This window comes from Chionomys nivalis, chromosome 4 (assembly GCF_950005125.1).
Source record: "Chionomys nivalis chromosome 4, mChiNiv1.1, whole genome shotgun sequence".
Classification (NCBI taxonomy): Eukaryota; Metazoa; Chordata; class Mammalia; order Rodentia; family Cricetidae; genus Chionomys; species Chionomys nivalis.
The window spans coordinates 63,679,782-63,701,990 of record NC_080089.1 but is presented as its reverse complement, the minus strand read 5'-3'; the positions used below and the strand labels follow the sequence as shown (position 1 = coordinate 63,701,990).

Here is a 22,209-nt window from a genome sequence, read left to right as displayed (position 1 = left end):
AATCACTGGCCAGAGATCTGACCATGAAAGGTGAATATAGGGTTCGGTATCAAAGCCCGCAGTCCTTATTATCTTCCCTGCTGTCAGAGGATTGTAGAAAGGGCCAATTCCCACCCCCAAAGGTAAAACCTGCATTTCTGCCCCAGGAATAAGTAGGATCCCTTCCCTTTCTGGGCCCCAGCCCTTCCTAATTTTAACATTTATATGTAAGTGTATGTGTCTATACACGTGTGCCACTGTGTTATTCTTCAGACGTGCTCTGCCCTGTTTTTGAGACAGGGTGTCTCACTGAGACCTAGACCTGACCAGTTCAGCTAGCCCGACTGACCAGTGAGCCCCAGGATCCTCCTGTCTCTGCCTCCCTGGCATGAGCATTACAAACGGAGACCACTACTTTTTAACACGGGTCCTGGGAATTGTCCTCATGCTTGGACAGCAAGCACCTTACCGCACTGAGCCCTCTCCTCAGTCCCCTTAATCACCTTCAACTCTGCCATACGGAGCCTCTAAGATGCTGGGGTGTGCAATGCCGCAGTCCCCTCTGCAGGCTCTCCGGAAACATCTCTGCATCCGAAAGGACATATCTAGACAGCACAGGCTCCTGGCAGCCTTCGGATCACTCCACGAAGTGTAGATGAGGATAAAATCACCCCAAGGGGAAGGCAGAGGAGACATTTATTTCAAGCCAATTTCACCCACTGTGGAGCAATCACTAACGCCAAATGGTAGAGCTGTGTGCGTATGTGTCGTGGCATGTCAACACGAGGAGAGAGGAGAGGAGGGAGCGCAGGCGACTGCCAACCTGGTGCAGCTCCTGGGGGAGGGACTGTGAGGGGACAGAATCTGCTGACGGGGTTGTTCGATGGCCTCCAAGGAGGGCCAGAGCTGAGCACCCAGCCAGGGACCAGAAGAAGCAAGCCAGAGGCAGAGATGCCAGAATCAGATCTCTCTCACCAGCTTTGTGAGCCTCAAGTTACTGCACCTCTCTGGCTGCTTCTTGAGCAGCAGAAACTTGAATCCCTTTCTCAAGTACCCAGTCATAAGGCCTGCATAGAAGATTTCCACTAGCCACAGTACCATGGGAAGATTCCTAACAGATCCTCTGGGCCTCAGTTTCCCCATTTATAAAAGGAAGATGTGGGCCGGTGAGATGGCTCAGGAGGTAAACGTGCTTGCCGCCAAGTCTAGTGGTCTGAGTTCAATCCCCTGGATGCATAGTTGAAGAGGAGCACCGACTCCTGCAAGCTGACTTCTGTACGCACCCTATCGCACCTTCCTCCCCTGTAAATAAACGTCTTAAAGTTTTTCCAAAGGAAGTTGTCTGATAGTGCTGCGTGTGAGAGCCACACTAGACCCCAGTGAAGGTCCTTGTGGCTCTCCAAAATGCTTGATGAGTGACATCAGCGGAAGGAAACAGGGGCAGACAGGTTCATTATCTATCTGACATTGTACCAGCTACCTAGACCCACCTGACTACCAGCCAGTGCTGGTCCACAAGCTTACAGACAAGATCCTATGCTTGCATCATAGAACTGGAGCTGAGAAACAGAGGCCAGCCAGAGATCAAACAGTGGATAACAGGTGGAACTGGTCTTGAACCTAGGTCTTTGGATCCCCTAGTCCAGTTCTGGACCCCCCTCTCCCATCATGCAGCTGGAAAATGGAGGGGAGGCTCTCAAGCAGTCCCTCCTTGGGTTATATGAGGCCAGGGCAGCCCAAGGACTCCAAACAGTGAGGTCCTCAGAGACACTGTGGAGTCTGCTACCAGAACCCTCCCTGCCCCACAAGGCGACTTCCTCACCAACCCATCATAGCCTTGCTCCAATAGGTCCTTCCTTTCTAGGGCAGAGAGAAGGGCTATCCAGTGGTTGCCAAGCTCTGCCTCCATCTTCCCCACATCGTTCCAGCAAAAATTTATTCTCGTTCTCCACATAAGTGACTCCTGAAACAGAGCCCTGTATCTCAAGCTTTTAGAAGAAACTATTTCCCAGAGCTGGGCAGTCACTCCAGACTGCAATCTGCCCTGTAGCCCAGCCAGTGGGCACCCTTTTCCGGTCTCTTGTCTGTAGCCCATCTCCATCTTCCTCTGCAGATGACCATAACTCATCCATCGCTCCTTGACCCCAGAAGAGCCTACCTGTCACAGGCAAGAACACTGAGGTGAACTCATAAGACAAGAGGTTTCAGGGACAGAGGCCATTAGTGGTCCCTCAATCTTTCTTCTAGTACCTTGTCTGGCCCCAGGAAGCTGTGCAAGCAAACATGGGGGCTCTTCTACAGACTCTCTGTGGGGTACGGGGATACTTGTTTATGGGATGGAGGACCTGCTCCCACCAGCATGCGCACATACCAAGCCACAGGACTCACCCCGGCCCAATTTCAGAGTCATCTGAAGCCACGGGCCTACCTTAAGCTATTAGCGCTAACAGCCTTGGTCCAGATCAATAAGAACCAAATGAATATGAATAGCATAGCATGTAGGCATGGGTAGCTAAAGCTCCACAGGGGAATTCTGTGGAGCAGCCAGGACTGAGAGCCACCCACTAGGATCACTGAGGAAAGCCAGCACAGGCCCTTTTTCTGTCCTCCTTTCTTGCCACCAACTACAGGTACCCATGGGCTCCCCTTGCCTGCCAACTCTTGGCTTCTGTTTTGGAGTCACAGGTTCTTCTGCCCTGCCAAAGTGACAACTTGTGGCAGAGATGGGGTCCATCAAAGACATCAGTGAGGTTGCTGTCTTCTTAGAAGTCAGCCAGAGCCAAGTGAGGAGGAAGCAAGAACAGCCGAGCCTGCATCTTCCAAGACTAACTGGTTACTTTTCCTGTTGCCGTGGCACAATTCCTGATCAAAGACTTTGGAGGGGATGGTTTCTGTGGCTCACAGTTCAAAGGCACAGTCCGTGGTGGCAGAGAAGGCATGGCAGTGGGGCACGAGGCACCTGGACACCGTGCATCTACCGTCAGGAAGCAGAGGAAGGTGAAAGCCGGGCTCAGTTCGTGCTCTTCTCCGTGCTCAGTCTTGGACCCCAGCCTGGGGAATGGGTGTCTCCTGCTTTGTTCAGCTTTTCTAGAGACACTCTTAAAGACACACAAAGGTGTGTTTCCATGGTGATTCCAAATCCAACCGAGTGAACAATGAAGATGAACTCTCATAGACCCTTCCTCAAAGTACCTCTAGACACAGCAGACTCCGGAACCAGAAGCTCATAGCTTCCTACACCCCTGGGCTGGGACAAGTGCCTCGGGCACCAATGTCATCTAAGCCACAACTATAGACACCATAAGGCCGACCCTCACCAGTACCCACAGCAGGTGCCCCAGTACCCACGGCAGGTGCCCCAGCACCTACAGTAAGCACCCCAGGACCCACAGCAGGTGGGTGCTTCAGTACCCATGGCAGGTGCCCCAACACCCTCGACAAATACCTCAGTACCCACAGAAAGTGCCCCCACATCCATAGTAGGTGCCCCAGCACCCACGGCAGACACCCCGCACCCACAGCAGGTGCCCCAGCACCCACAGTAGGCACCCCAGCATCCACAGCAGGCACCCCAGCGCCCACAGCAGGCACCCCAGCGCCCACAGTAGGCACCCCAGCATCCACAGCAGGCACCCCAGCGCCCACGGCAGGCACCCTATCATCCATGCACAAATCTTTCCATCCACCCATCTGACCGCTCACTCTTATAGCTGAGCTCCTGTGGTTAAACAGGCACTGGGGACCCTGACACCCGCAGATTAGTCACCATCCCTCCCACAGAGATGACCAGTGGGCTTGTCAAGCCCTACCACTTTATCACTGGCTGTCCTGAGCAATGTCTGTGGCAGAACCCAGAACCCTGTGAGAGGCCACTGTTGTGCGTTCCTCCGGCTCCACAACAGGAAGCAATGTGGGCAGGAGCGTGGCTCGCTGCAGAGGTAAGGCCAGAAGCAGCCCCAGGCCTGAGTGCTCAGGGCTCCCACACAGGGTCTTCCTTCTGGCTTTCCCTTCTAACCAGCTCTCAGAGCACTACAGTGAAATTCACCTTAATAAGCACTCATTAGAATATGCTAATGAGGAGGAAGCAGATCTCACAGGCTCTGAAATCCCAACGGAAAGGAAGCAAAAAAAAAAAAAAAAAATCAATATTGAGTTCTATCTCATTTCAAAGCCACTTTCAAAGTTTCAAAGTGGCTATAAATCCTGCCCTGGACTTGCTATAATGAGGCGCTGCCAGCAGCTCGGACATCAGTGATTAGCGGCTGTCAGGCGCTGCCCCTCAGAGCCTGTTCTATGGAGATCCCAAATGTGTGCAGACTCACCCCCTGTGGGGTAGCGACCCATCCTCACCCCTTGACTGCCTGGGGAGCCAGGGGTGGATTTGTCTCTGAGGGGCTTCAGAATACACCTCTGTGAATGCACTTTGGGGACAAGTCCCCTGGTGTGATCGGCCCCAATGTCTGTATGTAAAATAAGAAGAGCACGGTGCCTTCCTGGGTGCCAGAAAGAGACCTGGGCAGAGCCGTGTGGCTCCGGGTCTGAAGTGAGAACTTAGTTGCAGATGACCAACTAAGGAGCTTGGCACAGAACCGGGGCTCTGCCCTCACCTGAAGACAGAGAGGGCAATGAGGCCTGCTGTGAGGACTGATGACATCATGACACATTAAGAACTCATCAAATGCTATTGCTGCCATTTACTGAGCACAGGGCAGCAGTTCCGGTTTATACTTCTGTCCCCAGGCTTCTTCACATCCTCATCCCAGCCACTAACAAAAGCCCCAGGGTGTTCTCTCATATTCTTCCCAGTTTTCAACTTGCTGGGCAATTTTGGGAAGTTGATGTAACTTCTCTGATTCTTTGTGTGTGTGTATGTATGTGTGTGTGTGTGTGTGTTTGTTTTTGTTCTTTTTTTATTTATTTATTTTTGTTTTTGTTTTTGTTCTTAAAGACAGCCTCTTGTAGCCCAGGCTGGCCTCCAATTCACTTCATAGCTGAGGATGACTTTGGGTTTCTGAGCCTCCTGCCTCCATCCCCTGCATGCTAAGACTGCAGGGGTGTGCTGCCTCCATTCCTGCATGCTAAGATTGCAAGGGTGTGCTGCCTCCATCCCCTGCATGCTAAGACTGCAGGTGTGTGATGCCTCCATCTCCTGCATGCTAAGACTGCAGGGGTGTGCTGCCATGCGTGGTTGGTGCAGTGCTGGAGAGCAAACTCAAGGCCTTGTGCCTACCAGGGAAGCACCTACCAACCGAGCAGCATCCCAGCCCAACTCCTCCGACTCAGAACTGCTTTCTACAAAGAGCAGTCATTCATTTCCTCAGACCTACCTACAGTGTGCTTGTAAAGATCAAAAGATAATGCAAGCGAAAGCACTTTGAAAGAGAAAGGAAACTGTGTTGACAGAACTCTCCTCCTTCCACTCTCATTGCCAGGCTGTTCTGGAAGCTTTGACTGGTGCCCTCTCCTTCCCAGGCCACATGGAATAGTCTCAGCTTCCCAGGAAGGAGTCCACAGTTCTTCCAGATGGCAGAGCCTACAAATGGCAATCTCTCATCGCTGATGATGTCTAACTTGAATCCCTCCTGCTGTCTTCTTGCTCTGCCCCTCCGAGGGAAGCCAGAGGTCACCATTTGGATGGGATAGTTTTTCGCATCCAGGAAGGCCCTAGCTGGTATTTGGTCCTACTGGGCATGACTTCCCTGACTCTGCCATGTGCATCTTGCTGTTGGAGCTAACATCGCTGAGAGGAATCCATTGCCTTGTCTTTCAGCGTTGTAGTGTGTCAACTGTTCCAAATCTCGGAATGTTGCCTTTCCATCTCTGTCTTTAATTTTCTGCAGATATAGCAGTCTGTGGCTGGCACTGGTTCAGGGGGTACATCTTACACTCCGCAGCTGGTAGGCAGGTGTAGTAGAGGAGGTGGGTTCTCAGGCCTTGGCAAAGGGTACAAGGGCCTGGAGGTGGGCCTCAGCCCTGTGCTCTTCACAAGAGGGAGCCTGCTCACTGACACATCCTACGCCTCACTCTCATATGCTCCAAAGACCGGGTATGGTAGTTTGCTTGTAGTTGGCCTCCATAATCTCATAGGGAGTGGCACTATTAGGAGGTGTGGCCTTGTTGGAGGAAGTGTGTCACTGTGGGAGCAGGCTTTTGAGGTCTCCTATGCTCAGGATACCATCCAGTGTCACAGTCCACTTCCTGTTGCCTTCTGATCAAAATGTAGCCATAACCACATCTGTCTGCAGGTCGCCATGCTCCCTGACGTGATGATAATAGACCAAACCTCTGAAACTGTAAGCGAGCTGCCCCGGCTAAATGTTTTTCCTTTATAAGAGTTGCTGTGGTCATGGTGTCTCTTCACAGCAATAGAAACCCTAACTAAGACACCTGCCTTCCACAGAAACCCAGTCCGTATGTGCCCCCCACCCTGATTGATGCCTCCTCCCCACCAGCATCTCCGCAGTGACCGTGATGGTTAATATGACTGTCAACGTGACAGGATCTAGGATCCCCTCGGACGCACCTCTGGGCCTGCCTGTGAGAGAGCTTGACTAGTAATTGAGCTGGAAGAGTCATCCTGAATGTGGGCAGCCCCATTCTGTGAGCTGAGGTCTTGGACTGAATAAAGAACAAGAAGGCAACTGAGCGCCAGCATCCATCTCCCTCTGCTTTCTGATTGCAGATGCGACGTGACCAGTCGCCTCAAGTACCTGCCACCATGCCTTCCCACCATGATGGATGGTACCCTCAGACGGTGAGCCCAAACAAACCCTTCCTTCCTTAAACTGTTCTCTGTCAGGTATTTCGGTCACAGTAATGAGAAAAGTAACTAACAGTGGCCAGGCCCAGGGTCCCTGCCAGGCTCTTCCCCTCTACCCAGTCATTTACACCTCCAGATATAGGATAGGGTGCAGGTATAGAGCAGAGCAAGTCACACCCTAGCAGGGAAGACCAGTCAGGGAGGAGACCTGGGTTCCAAGGCCATCACCAAGGGAGCCAAAAAGAGTCCAACCAGGGCAAGGGGTGTGACAGAGGGAGACAGAAGTATTGTCCAGGTACACAGACACAGGCTCTGAAACAGTGTGGGGATCTTGAGGTACACGGGTCCCCTGAGATAGGAAGGGTCTTGTTTGTTCGTTTTTGTTGTTTTCATTTTTTTAATGATGGGTACTCATGAACTATTTGGCTAATTGAGAATATTGTGGGAGACCACTGCATCAGCTCTGAGCACGTGAAGGCTGTCTTCTTGTCATAACTATGGAACTATACAGTATGTTGGCTGTTTACATATCCTGGGATTTTGTTAGGTATCTTAGGTAACCTAATGGTGGTTTATCGCTTATAGGAAAGCTAGGTGCAGTGGCACATGCCTGTAATCCCAACACTCAGGCAGCCGAGGCAGGGCAATTGTTAGGAGTTGAAGGATGGCCATGTTTATAGAGTAATAGTCTGTCTCAAAACTAAAGGGAAAGATGGAAGAGGAAGAAATGAGGGGAATGGGAATGGAGGCAAGAAAGAAAAAGAGGAAGGAAGGAAAAGGAAGAGAAAGAAGAGGGAGGGGAGAAGGAAGAAGGAAGGGAGGAAGGGAGGAAGGAAGGGTGGAAGGATGCTATTTTAAAAAAATCTATTATATAGAGGGACTGGTTCACTCACAGGCTCCTTTATCTATGGGATGTTGAGAGACAACAATAGAGCATACCCGTTTCCATAGAGGAAGCTGTTGCCATGGATGTATGTGTGGCTGTATATGCCTAGAGCTCTATGATCTGGAAGGTACTGGCAGTGATTCCCTGAGAGGGCAGTGCTAAGGATACCATGGAAAGCAAGAAGAAGCTATGAAACAAGCCAAGAGAAAACAGATCTCAAAAACACAGCCGAAAGCCAAGTAGGATATGATGTCTATATGTGCAATCCCTCACTGGGAGATCCTGGAGCCTCGGTTCACCCATCCACCTTCCGGGCAGAGTCTCCTCTAAGACTTTTTGGTCAAGACTGCAGAAAGCCAAAGAAATTAGGAAAAAGGGAGGCGAGTGATCTCTTATCTCAAACCACAGCAGCTGACTCCACATCCACCCCAGAGATGGAGCAGCACCTGGGTCTGGCAAGCATCCCACCATCATGTCCCCCTTACCTCACCCCGGGAAGTCTCCACAAAAACCAGGTTCTAAGGATTGATGGGGTGGGGCTGAGGATAAGGAGGAGCAGGCAGGTCTGGTACCAGGTCTAGACTCCATGCTGGAGTCCTAAGTCACTGCAGAGCGTGCAAAGGCTGCTGAAGGCAGAGATATCTCTTTAGCTCCTTTAGCTCCCTACAACACGCAAATAACACTTGATTCTTAGACATGCTCTGCCACCAAAGAGTGGCAATATCACGGTCATGTTACCTCAAGTGGAGAGCTCAGACTCAGTGTCCAGCACTTTAGGCAGATGTTGAGACAACCAGACCAGAGAAGGTGATACCTCGGGCAGCATGGAGTCCAGAGTCTGTACCCACCTGGAGCATCCCCTGGCCATAGGAGCAGGCACTTCCTGGCAAGACACCTTTGCTCAGTGGCATTGTGAGCTCTCCAGAAATGTCCCCAAAGCCACTTAGAAGAACCCTCATGGGAGAGGGGGAGATGTCTCAGTGAGTATGTCACGAGGACCTGAGTTCAAATCCCTGAGCTAACACAAAAGTCCTAGCTTGGCAGCACATGTGCCTGCGACCCTGGTGCTGGAAGCAGAAGAGGAAGAATAAAGGGCTTGCTGTGCCAGCCTAGCTCCGTAGTCAGAGAGACTGTCTCAAGGCCAAGGGCGATAGAGCAAGGTGCCTGGTGTCCTCCTCTGGTAGACTGTGCATTTGTGAGCGAGCATGCGCACGCACGTGCACATTGACTTTGAAGAAAATTCCTCCCTGACACAGCACACCACACAATATAAATGAGCTTGATTTCTGATTGTGCCTTGACAGGTGATCTTGACAATCAGCCCCACCGTCTTCACTAGCCCTGTCTGTAAAATGGGGACACTGACAGCTGCTGCTTCAGAATTCATGAGCCAACTGGGGAGAGTCGCCTAACTGCCACCATGGTAGGTGCCTGTGGATCTCCAGACCGAGCCTGACTTCCCACGCCTGTGTGATCTACCACTAACTGCCTTCCTGAGCCAGCCAGACCCCATCCTGCCTATCTCTATTGGCATCATTCAAAACCCAGACCGCTGGGGTCTAGAAGGAACTTACAAAGTGGGAAGCTGTCACGCAATTACAAAGGTTAATTGAAGGATTCAACATTGAGGGCAGGAACGGACCTACTCATTCTTGAGCCTATTATAAAACAAGCGATGGTTTGTAATGGTGTCACCAATAGAAACATACCATCCCAGGAAACGCGCCATCCCACAGAGTTTAGACGCTTGCTGTCCCCCCACCACCACGGTGCCCCCATCACCCCCAGGAGTTTAATCACCCACCCACCACAGAGCTGTTCAGAAACAGCCTGCAAGGCCCCTCCCCTGCTGCCTGGAAGCAGGACCTGCTGTGGCCCCTAGGAAGCTAATTAACAGCGCTGGTGAATTACAGGGCCCCCTTTATACTGCTCCTTGACTCGGGGAGGAGCTGTGGGGAGCCAGGGCCTGGGAAAGGGGCCCCTAGTCTTTCATGTATCTCTGGTGAGACCTAGCTCCTCCGATCCCTTGGCAAGATTCAGTCCCTCCATCCCTGAGCTGGGGCCCTGGCCACCCGTGGGAGGCCAGCAGTTCAAAGCTAGCCTGGCGGGCATGGCGGGTCCATTTGGGATGAGGAATAATTAGGGCATTCCAGACCATCAAAATCAATAACATAATTAACAAATATTGCGCCATTCCTCAGAATCTTGCTAGGAATTACCCTGTCTTTGATCACACAGTGTTCTCTGACTGTTAATGACATGTAATGTTAATTACCACGGAAGGGGAATGACTCCAGATCAAGACTTCCCTGGAGAATAATTAATATTTTTTATGAGAAACTGGGAACCTGTAAGGGGGGCCCCTCCAATTGTAATGGCATTAACTTCAAGAATCCCACCCTTGATCCTCGTTTGTATAGAAGGCTCTAAACTCCCAGCCAGAGCCCTGTTGTTTGTGGCTCCCATATTCCCACAGCACTCACAGCATACTGGGAAAACTTGGTGAGAGGATGCGCCCATGGACAGAATGAGGCCAGTTCAACCCGTCTTACCCAGCACCTACCACCTCCAAGCCATCATGCCTGACACCCATGTGCCCAGACACAGAGAGGCCCCCTTCTCAAGGGGAGAGTGAGGATGTGGGGTCTGGAGTCTTCAAATCAAGGTTCAACTTTGGTTCCGTTTGCCCACATGCTCCCTGGGCGCCATGTGGCTTCTCCTAGGGCCCCAGTCACTTCATCCGGCAGTCAACAGCCACCTGTCGGCACGGTGGGAGTAAATGACAGCACCACCCTCGCTGCCTCTGTGACAGCATCACTAACTGTCACAGGAGTTTCCCACCCCAGCAGCTTAGCGCCTGAGCTGAGCCCTGTCCTCTCTCTCCATTGCAGCGCTCAAGTTCCCCCTCCCGGCCACCTCTCTTGGCATTACTGCAAACGAGACCTGTCCCCAAGAGCCATGGACTTTCAGAACTCATCAACAGAGAGGCTTCTCTGGAGAAGAAAGGGAAGGAAAAACCCACATGTTTCAAAGCTCTGCTTGCATCTGTCAACATCTTCGTTATAAATAACCCGGGATTTACCAGCGGTTCCAACACCACGTGCCTCTGACTTAACTGTCATCTAGATGTGGTTATTAGTTTTTATTTACTGGGATCGTGTTTATTTGCCTAGAATGAGAAGCAAAGCACTAGAGGAACATTCTCCACAGAGCAGCGCCTCCAAAATGAGTGTTGGAGCCCTGCCAGAGAAACGCATGCCACCTGGAGTGACAGTCTTTAACAACAGGGTTAGTGAGACCGGCAGGGAATGGCCCAGTTGCCCTCCTGTTGGTTCAGGAAGTGGCCTCCAGGCTAATGCTTTCTCTGTTGGCTTGGGGGGGTCCCCCAAGATGGATTGGGGTCCCAGAGAGGCAGTGCAATGGCAACCAGCATGAAGTTTTTCATTAGTTTAACAGCATCACACACACACACATACACACACACACACACACACACACACACACACGCTCACACTAGCCTCCTGGCTACTCCTACAGGAACTCCCTGCCAAGGTCTTTTCCCCCAGGGAGCCATAGAGCAAAGACAGCCAACAAGATTCCCTTCAGGGGAAACCCAGGGCCCAATTACAGTCCCAGAGCCAGGATGCTGCAAGCTGGGGGCAGGAAGGAGACTCACTCAGGTGATCTCAGCCAACTCCTTAAAGAACAGATTAGGACACTGGAACTCACAAGCAGGGCCTTAATGTCAGCGGGGTCAACCCAAGGATCACCATGCTATGCAGTGGTCAGATGGAGGGAGGCTACCCCAGCAAACCCTCTCCCTGATGTAACTCAGCCTGGGCTGTGTCCCTAAACCGGGGTCAGCTATCCACTTTGCTCTTTATCCCTGAGACACACCTAAAGGAAACCTCAGTTTAACACACCCCACGCCTGACTCCCGCTCTGCCAACCGGTCCCTCTTCCCCACTCCCCAAATTGACTGAGAAATGGTCTTAATTTTTTCCTTGTTGCCCACCCCACTTCTCAGCCATCTCTGCTGGCCCTGCATTGAAAACAAGTACCAGAGCTCAGCTCTTTCTGTGCCACTACTGCTCTGATGCCAGCTCCCAGCCATCCCCTGCCTACTGGCACTGCCAGCTCCTAGAATTCTCTGTTGTCACCCTTCTCCCTGCATCTGTGATTTGCCATCATAGCTCAGCAGAGCAAGTAACCAAAATCCCAGCTCAAGCCCATTACTGCCTACAGGGCCTGAGAAGCCAGGAATTGGGGGCCTGGGGCCTGTGTGGCTTGTGACTCTCCTTCCCAGTTCACTGTTGGGAAGTTGGATGGCTCCCTGACCCCCATCTTATGACCCCATCTATGCAAATGACAATAATACTTTGTGCATAGGTTTACTTGGGGAGCACATAAGCCTAGAGGCGTGTGAGCAGCTCCTGGCTCCTGACTTAAAGCACTTGTCACTCACAGAGCTGATGGCACTTGGGTCACATACAGCCACATTCCACAGACAAATACAGCACAAATACCACAACCCACAGGATGGCATTAGTCCTGTAAGGGGAAGAAGAATTATGCTTGATTTCAACTGCAAAGCCCTGCTCCACCAACATCACCCACAGAGCCATCAAAGTGTTTTCAAGACCCCCTCACTCCCCAACACCGTGCACACAGGAAGTCAGCTCTGGGCAGGGGAGAGGGGAAAAACATCAGCTTCCCCATCTGCCACCACTAGCAGTCCTGGGCCTCGAACAGTACGCCACCTTTGTCCCCATCTCCGTCACTGTCACTAAGAAAGGACATTGTTGGAGGCACCAAAGCAGGACTCCCAGCCCCCTGGCACCTGTCCTGCAGATGCCTGACGGGGGAAGATAAATATATTTATCATACACAGCAAAGTGAATAACAAAGAGTTTATAGAGTTTTCCGTGACAAAGCTGACAAGCCAGGGCCAGCAGCTCTAATCAGTTCCCAGCTGAGCCCAGGAAATCTACAGGCACACAGCTCTGACCTTTTGGGCCCATTTCTAAAGCGAAGGTCAAAGTTTTAATGTAAAGTAAGAATTTTTTTAACTCGAAATGAAAGATGGTTATGGAGTTGTACCTACATGCCACCTACCAAGGTGACAATGGGATTGTATTTTCAATTAACAAACAGATGCACCTTCCCATGCCCCCTTTGTAGTGTTTTGTTCCCAGGGTAAGTCAGCATTCGCTGTGGGTCTGTTGAGATGCCGGCTTGCATAGGATGGCTTGCAACGGGGCTGAAAATGCCTGTGGCAGCAGATTCCAAAGATGCCCTTTCCACAAATTCATTTTCAGAAAAGCACTAGATGTTTAAGAAGCCACTTTATCTTTATCCCCCAGACCAGAACAACAAAAACAAAGCAAAACAACCAGGGACCTACGCTGTCCTGAGTGGGTACCACCACAAATACGCAGTCAGTGGTCAGGTCAGAAGTTCTGTTTTGTGGGTGGAGCTCCAGCTCAGTTGGGGTGTTTGCCTAGCATGTACAACCCCCTGGGTTGGATCCCCACAATATATACAAGTGCATCCATGACACCAGAGACTGAGAAGTAAGAAAAAGAAGCTGAAGGTCATCCCCAGCTACACAGTAAATATTAAAAAAAAATGATTTTGGTAGAGAACAAGAGTCAGCCATTTAGAAATTTTCCTTTTCCAAAGGGTAGCTAGCCCCCTTTCCTCATCAAATGGAAATAATCTAGATTTGACTTCAGTGCAGAGCCTGTCCAGACTGGAAACGGAGCTGGGGTAGCTGGAGTCCACAATAGTTGCTCCTGATAAGCCCAGATGGCCCTCTGATCACCCAAAGCCTCACGGGGAGACAGGCCTGTTGGTACCCTACCCAACTGATGGCAGTTCATAGGGATCCAAACCAAAACTCGGGGCCAGACATGGGAGAAGCACAGGCTCCTCCATTCTGAACAGGAACTCCTCAGAAAAATCATCAACTCCCAACTGTTCACTTGACTTTTGGTGTCTGAATCCCCCACACAGGGGCCTGTTTTCATCACACCCACATCTTCCCACGAGAACACACATCTTTAAACAAACCAAACAACTAGCTCCCAGTCCCAACCAAATGAACCGTTTTTGAATGTCTCTGGGTGCTTTGCTCTCTGATTTCTGGACAAGTCTGCTTTGAGCTCTCTGAAAAGACTTTCAAGGACAACCTGAAACCACCACCACCACCCAGCCTTGAGTGGGATTCCAATTCAGGCTGAGCCGCTCTCCTACATGTTTGGGCAAAGCCAGAGCAACAGTGATAAAGTCAGGGGTGGAAGTGATCTCATTTGAGGTTCCCTGAGCCTTCCAAAGTGGCTGCCACCTCCACAGTCTAGATGAGCAAGATGAGACTCACATGGCTGAGATCTGCTCTAAATCTACAGACACAGATCTGGGGTTGGGAGACCTCAGGCGCCATGTTCCTCCCGTAATGACAAGTCTCCATGTCCCGGTGCACAAAGTTGCCTTATAGTGCTCCAGCCCTGGCCACAGTCTCTTCGGGAACAGGGCCAGGGGCCTGGATCCAGGAATCTAGAATTCACAAACTCTGGCAAGGTGTGAGCCTCAGAGTCCTGTCTTCCCCATCATGGACCATGTCTAGTGGTGCAGTTGGCCATGGTGTCCATCCTGATCCATTGTCTTTTCAGTTTTCCTCAGGAGCCCTGGAGTCCAGGGAGAAACCAAATCCCTGGTAAGGAAAGGCTCTCCCTGATCCTGAGGGCTGGCTGGACCTGGCAGGGCATTTGTTACTGCAAACGCTCTCTGCACATATGGTCACTGTGCCTCTAGCACCAGCCACTCGGTGACCTGGAGGTTCATGGAAGGACATGGAGATCAGAGGGGCCAAGGTGGTTTGCACTGTAGACACTGGGACCAATCTTAGGACAAGATCTGGGTGCAATAGAACGCTCTGGGGATCCCTTCGCAAATGCTAAGGAACTCTCTTAGAACCTCTTAGGATCTGCTTAGGACACGGAGGCCCATTGCCAGAAGGACTACAGGACCTCCCTGTGAGGCTGGAGTCTAGAGAGTCAGTTAGAATAGCTGGTGAGGGCCTGACAGATGGTGTGTGCTGTGGGTCCTGGATCTGACTAGGATCTCCTTGGAGAGGGGTGCCTCAGACAGCACAACTCTTCCAGATGAGGAAACATGGGGCAGCTCAGATGCCATCGGAGACATCACCTGTGACAAAGTCACTACACCTCTTCACTGCCTTTATGACAGGAGGAGGCCCAAAGGGTGAGATAAGACAGGTGTCCTTGTCCCCTGTGGATCGTGACTGCTCTGGGGTAGACCTGTCTCTGTTCTGTCAGCGAAGGGAGATGTTGATTAGGAAGGGCATTTCTCTTTGTTTAGGAGAGCCATTTGAGGAAAACCCTCCCACCTCTTCCTCCCTGGAAACATGGACATGACATAAGTGGCAGTAGCCACTTGGTAACCATGAGGCAACATCAAACATCCCAAGGCTGGTCGGCAGCTCCATGGTACAGTGTTTGTATAGCAATAAATAAACATGCAAGTAACAATAACAGGACCAGCGGAGAAAAGGCCAGGTCTTCAGTGCGGCTACGGAACCACTACATCAGCATCAGACACTTGGTCTCTGGGAAGCTTCCCACAGGAAAAGCAAGAACCCTGTTTGTTTAAACCAGTGGATACTTTCCCTTAGCTTTCCGCTAACATCCACATGGGTATTTTGAAATGGACTTTATTTAGTAAACATTTGGGAGGCATCTGCTAGACACTAAGGCCACATACACATATATACACTTGTACCCTAGAGACACTTACAGTCCAGTGGGGCGGAGAGGCCAATCAAGAAAATATGTGGGTAGGGCCTGAGGGTGTAACTCCATCAGTAGAGTGCTTGCCTAGCAAGAAGTTCAGGGTTCCACCCTCAGCACAGGAGAAACTGGGCATGGTGGTGTATGCATGTAATTCCAGCATTGGGGTGTGTGGAAATAGGAAGATCAGAAGTTCAAGGTCATCCTCAGCTACATAGAGAGTTGGGGCAAGCCTGGGCTACATGAGATCTTGTCTTCAAGCATGAAGGAAGGAAAAAAGGAAAGTAGGGAAGAAGGAAGAAAGAAGGGAGGGAGGAGGAGAAGGAGGGAGAGAGGGAAACAGGAAGGGAAGAAGGGAGGGAAGAAGGGAGGGAGGGAGGGAGGGAGGGAGGGAGGGAGGGAGGGAGGGAGGGAGGGAGGGAGGGGGGAATATTGATTGATTTATCCTTACATATGCTCAGGGTCATTGTTTAAAAAGGCAAAAAGCAGGGAGTGAAGGTCTGAAGGAGGAAAAGGCTGCGGCATGAAGCAGTGATTCTGGAAGCTTCACTGGGATGAGGGAGGGGATCTGAGCAGAGGAGACAGGTGGAGCTGCAGGAGCTGGGAGAGCCACAATAGGTGGGGAATGAGTCTTGTGGCCTAAGACCCCTAGCTCATCCTCAGCCAAGGGGCATCAGTCTCCTTCTCAAAGGCTCATGGGACACCCAGAGAGTAACTAACAGGGTCCTTAATCACAGGAAGTAAGACAGGCTGGATGAGGACCTCTGAAGTCCCAGGCAAAGTGAAGAAGACAGCTCTCCACAGGAGGCAGTAGGGTACTAGACCAGACCACCAGGGGATGCCAGAATCCAAGTCAAAGGGATTCCAGCAAACTGGCATTCACTGGAGACACGGGCCACCTGGGTATTCTCTCTGAGAGTATCCTGAGTTGACCTCTCTGAGGAAACAATGCTAAGCCTCATTCCCTTCTCCTCAGACCCACAGTGAGCACCTGAGATGGTTCTGGTCACGCAGAAGACAGACATTATCAATCAGGTTCCCCAGCCCTCCAGAGGCTTACAGCAGGAGCAGCAGCTCTACCTGCTAACCTTTGCTGCTTTAAACCTGGATTACAGAAATACTGGCCTAATAGTGTCTACTCTTCTGCTTTGTTATTGAGGGACATCATCCTACTATGTTACCAAGTCTGGCTTTGAACTATCGAACCTCATTTCAGCCTTCTAGGTGCTGGATTACATGTGTGCAGCACTGTGTGTGTGTGTGCGTGCGCGCATGCATGTGCTCCTGCGTGTGCGGGTGTGTGTTCCTACATGCACATGCACAGAATCTAAAAGAAGTAACCAGGCACCCTGCTCTATCCCCCCTATATTATCTTGGTCTTCTCTCTCTGAACCCAGAGCTGGGCTGGAGGCCAGCAAGCCCCAGGAACCTTCCTATTTCTGTCCCTTCCACAGTTCTATGGTTACAGGCATACCCCCATGTTCATGTAGGTGCTAGGGATTTAAACTCAGATCCTAATGGTTGTGCAGCAAACTCTCTTATCCACTGAGCTATCTCCTAGCCCTTGTCCTGCTCTCAGCTGCTCTAAGATGGGTTGAAAGCCACTGAATGGACACCCTGATGCACTTAGGACTTGCCATCGACAATGTGGAGAACAGAAATGACAACAAGCACTGGGATCATAGGCAGTCACCTCGAGAAGTAAGTCATGTCACACCTCTATGGGGACAGTGAGTTTTCAAAGATGTCTTAATTGCATTTATTCATGTGTGTACCTATGTGTGTGCTCGTGTGCATGAAATTCAGAGAACAATCTGCAAGAGCCAGTTCTTTCCTTCTACCATGTGAGAACCAGGATCAAACTGGGGTTGTCAGGTTCAGCAGTGGTGAGTGCCTTTACCTGTGGAATCATTTTGCCAGTTCAGCGCCATTGGGTTTTATGGTTGCTGTTGGTGGTGGTGGTAGTGGTGGTTTGGTTGGTTGGTTGATTTGGCTGGCTATTTGGTTGTTTGGTTATTGGTTTGGATGGCTGGTTGGTTAGTTGATTTGGTTGGGTGGGTTGGTTATTTGGTTATTTGTTTGGTTGGTTGTGTTGGTGGTTGGTTTGGTTGGTTGGTTGACTCTTGTTTTATTTCACTTTTCAGAACTAAAGATTAAACCCAGGGCCTTCTGCTCACTAGACAAGCACTCTACTGCTGAGGTAAATTCCCAAGCCCTTGTTTCTTTATTTTAAGAAACAGAGCCAGGCATGGTGAACCATGGCTTTAATCCCAACACTAAAGAGGCAGAGGCAGATGGATCTCTGTGAGTTCAAGGCCAACCTGGTCTACAGAGTGAGTTCCAGGACAGCCAGGGCTACATAGTAAGACCTTGTCTCAGAAAAGAAAGGAAGGAAGGAAGGAAGGAAGGAAGGAAGGAAGGAAGGAAGGAAGGAAGGAAGGAAGGGAAACGACTGAATGACTTCTCAGGTAGAGGCTACATCCAAATCAAATAGCCTGGCAAATAAACATTGCGTATAATCAAAAAGACCTCACAAATGTCCCAGGTCACCTGCAGAGCATCTAACAACTGGGTAGATGTAAACTGTAGCACAAAAGCTCGTATGCACTCAACTCTAAGACCAAGAGACTGGAAAAAAGCAATGTCAGCTCAGTGGCTAGGACACACAGCAACTCCCTCACCTGTGCTGTGTAGGGGGCAAACAGGAGCCTGGGGGCTCAAGGCCTGCACCTTGCATTATAACACGCTTTGATATGTACACTTGATTTACTTGTTGTGTGGAGGATTAAAAGTGTGGGGTTCTGAAGCTAGCAGAGAAATCAAACAAAGCCATCGCTCTATCTTCAAGCTCCTCTGTCTGTCTCCAAGGAAGGAACTAAGACAAAAATGCAAGGTAGGTTCCACACGGGCAGAAGGGAGAGTTTGGGAACCAGTAGTGAGAAACTCTCCAAAGCTGGGCTGAGCTCACAGGCAGAGGGATGCAGACGCTTCATGCTCATCAGATCAGGTGGCCTTCCCAGGCTGTCTCCTTCCTGGAGCTTTGAGCTAGCCAGTCCTCCTGGCTCCCTGTCCTGGGTTGGTCCCCTCTGCTCCCCAGCTGCCTGGACCGTGAACTATGGAGCCCAAGAGAAACCTGCCAGGAGCTCCAGGTGGCTGTCCTAATATCCCCTCAGGGTTTACTGCCTCTCTTCTGAGTTACGGGCACCCTGCAGCTGAGCAGAGCAGGCGTCCAATCAAACCACAGAAGCAGAATGAGGATTGGGGACCACACTCACCTATGAATTCTCCCATCTGCACTGGAGGTGCAGATATGGTTCCTTCTGGAAGGGATCTGGTCACCATTTGAATTCCAGCATATCAACAGGGTTTAGAAGAACAAGGAGGAGTCACTTAGAAATGTGGTCTTCTAGCTCAACTTACCCCTTACCCCTTACCCACAAGCCCTGCCCTCCAGTCCCATTGCATGAGTACATGTGCAAAGATTGTCCATCTCAGAGCTGGCTGCAAAACTGGGCAGCATGAATGATGCTAAAGCGGATGGGACCATCACAGTGAGCTGGATTCGTTCCTATGCCTTTTATCATAGTGTCTGATGATAAAAAAGTGTTTGCAGGACACATCTCTGGCGGTACCTGTCACATGACCAGCAGATGCGAATGTGATTGGATGGCTGTTCAGGGTGACTCTGCTGGTTCTGCATCAGAGCTCTTTCTTCTTGAAGACCAGATAATGAGGAGAACATTGAACCAGAGTCTCGGGGCACAGGAGCTGTATCTCTGAATTGCTAGGGCCTCTGGATAAGGACTTCGCTGAGCATTATTTTTTTTCTCATAAAATGGAAACAAGTTTGCTGCATCTCCTGTGGGCCTGTGGACAGAGGCAGCTTCTTCTACCAGCCAGGCCTTTCTAGTAGGTGCCCCCAAATGTGGTGTGTGAGTGTGAAATCTGTGAGTTTGCTCCCTGAGAACAAGAAAGACGCCACTGGCCACCATGCTCAATGAGCTCTGGAAACGGGGCCAGCCACACTGAAATGGACCGGAGCGTGAAACAATCTCCCACAGAGCTTCTGTACCAATTTCATGACATGATATGATATTTTGGATACTGAGTTAAGTATATCAAAATTAATGTCATTTTCCCATCTACCTTTCTTAGCATAACCACAAGGAGAAATGATATCACTTTTATTTACTTAGAGGGAGGTGCACTTGCCACAGTGTACCTATGAAGTCAGAGCACAACTTGTGGAAATGGGTTCTCTCCTTCCACCACGTCCCAGGGATCAAACTCAGGTCACCAGGCTTGGCATCAAATGCCTTTACCCACTGAGCCATCTTACCATTCCCCGATAGTAGAAAAATTCAAATCTCCTAAGTGATTTGTACATGTGACTGGCATTGCATCTCTTTGCGTGCACATGCATACATGTGTGCATGTATGTGCCAGTGCCTGCAGCTTCACTCGTATGCGCATGTGTTTGGAGGAGAGAGGACAGCGTTAGTCATTAGTCTGTAGGTGCCACCCACTTGTTTTAGGGTCTCCTTCTCTGGCCTGAAACTTGCCAAGAGGCGATCCCCAGGGATCCCTTCGTATCCACCTCCCCAATTCTGGGATTACAAGAATGCACTAGGTTTTTTGTTTGTTTTCTATGAATGCTGGGGATCGAACTCAGGTCCTCATGCCTGCAAGGCAAGCACTTTATGACTGAGCCATCGCCCCATCCCTGACACTGACTCTCTGAAGGACAAAACCGAGCTGGTCACCTTACACCTTTCAGGGGTGCTCAATTTCCGGGCTCTGTGCAGCTCCCACCCATCATGGTCCAGCATAGACAGTCAGGAATCCTCCCTGAGGATTAACCTCAGCACCCATGCTGATCTGGGAAAGTGACTCTAGGCTCTCTCCAGCTTCAGCATCTCCCCTGCTTGCTTGACAAAACCCTTACAGAGGCCTGGCCCCCACCAGTGACACCAGGCAAGCACATGAGGAAGGACAGCCTTGGTGTTCCGACAGACAGGAGAGTCAGTCTCTCCTTCTCTGAAGCATCATTTCTCACAGTTTGGAATGAAACCCATTATTCCCAATTAACCTGCCATGAACCCACAGTTCTCGCTGGCTTGCCCAGAATTATTCATCCATAGTAATAGCTAACGTAAATTCTGGCTGCCTCAGCCAACACTGACATCTCCCTCGGGAAAAATGTTCAAAGATGTCGTGTCCTTGGTTCCTTAGCAAAACTTCCCTCCCTGGCTAGGTTTTCTTTTACTTTCTGTGGCTAATCCTTATGGAAGCATCCTATCCAAAACAGCGCCATCCTGACCCTGAATCTTCAGACAGGACTCTACCCGCACTGGCCAGAGTCTTCCTGTCACAGACAGGCAGGACCATCGCCACAGCAGCAGGCCACCTAGGGCTGTCTCCTGTCTTCAAGGCTCCCTTCCCCCCACCACCCCCTCCTGAAAGCAGAAGTCTTCAGTGAGGTTCCCCTTAGACTGTCAAGTATAATTCACTGAGAGATCATCTGCCCCTAGCCCCCCATACACACCACAGAGATAAATAATAAATTAATTAAATAAATAGAACTTTTTAAGAGAGAAATTGAAGATGTCCTTTAAAATTAAGTGGGGCTCTGATCATTCATATTTATACTTAAAACGGGTTCAGAGGTAAAAGCACTTGGTGCCAAGACAAATGACCTGAGTTCAATCCCCAGGACCCACATAGTAGAAAAAGAAAACCGACTCCCTCAAGTTATCCTCTGACTACTACACACATCCATGCACATAACACAAAATAAATACATGCAATATAAAATTAAATCAAAGACCTCATTAAGGATATGATAGGTGGTTCCCTATAGTTACAATAATAGCCAAAATGAGGCCTGAGTCAAGAACTACAGTGGGTGATGAACCAGGTGGGGCATAGGAAACACCTGGGGAGGAGGCTATGAAGGGCTGGTCCAGTAAGGAAACTGCCTCTGGAGACCCAGCATTTTCCAGGAGACTGGCTAAGCCAGCAGCGAGCATGCCAAAGTGCATGCAATGTGTGGGAATGCCCCCCACCCAGCCTGGAGCCATTTCCTGCTAAGAGAACAGTTCTACAGAGAAGGCTTGCAGTTCTCCAACTGAGCGTGAGAAGCCACAGTTGTGAGGATAAAAGTCCATGTTCTGAAGCACATAACTGGTAAACTCTACACAGATGGGCTCTTCACAGTCATCCCTGTGAGAGCAGTGGACGTGGAGTCTGAGGTCCCTTGGCAGAGGACATGTGTTAGCCCTTCCCCACTTACCCAGAGGTGGGCTGTTGACTATCACGCCTCCCATCAGTGACTGCCTCTCCAGCACTGCCTTCAGCTGAATGGAGTCCCCAGTACAGAGGCAGCCTGTCCCTCTAACAGCTTACTGGCTGGATGGCTGCCTGGCTAGCAGCCAGCTGCTGACTGACCAACCAACCAACTGACACTCCGCTGGTTGGCTGGTTGGACGGATGGAAGGCATGCTAGCAGCTGGCTAATTGACAGGCTTACTGGTTGGCTGGCTGACTGACTGGACTGACTGACTGACTGACTGACTGACTGACTGACTGACTGACTGACTGACTCAAGTCATGGCCCATTCCTCTCCTAAGGGTTTTCATCTATGAGGTCCATTCTCGCTCTAACTCTCTATTGTGGACCAGGACAGTACTAGACATGAGACCTAGCCCTCCCCTCATCTTCCTCCTCCCCCATTCTCCTGGCCTGCTTCCTCCCTCCCCGCTCCCAGTTTCTTTCT

At 50.5% G+C, this 22,209-nt stretch overlaps 1 protein-coding gene across 11 annotated transcripts in view; it reads right to left on the bottom strand.

Annotated features, from left to right (window-relative positions):
* Megf11 (multiple EGF like domains 11) overlaps window positions 1-22,209 on the bottom strand; it is a 326,069-nt gene that overhangs the window by 227,384 nt on the left and 76,476 nt on the right. The window lies entirely within an intron of this gene.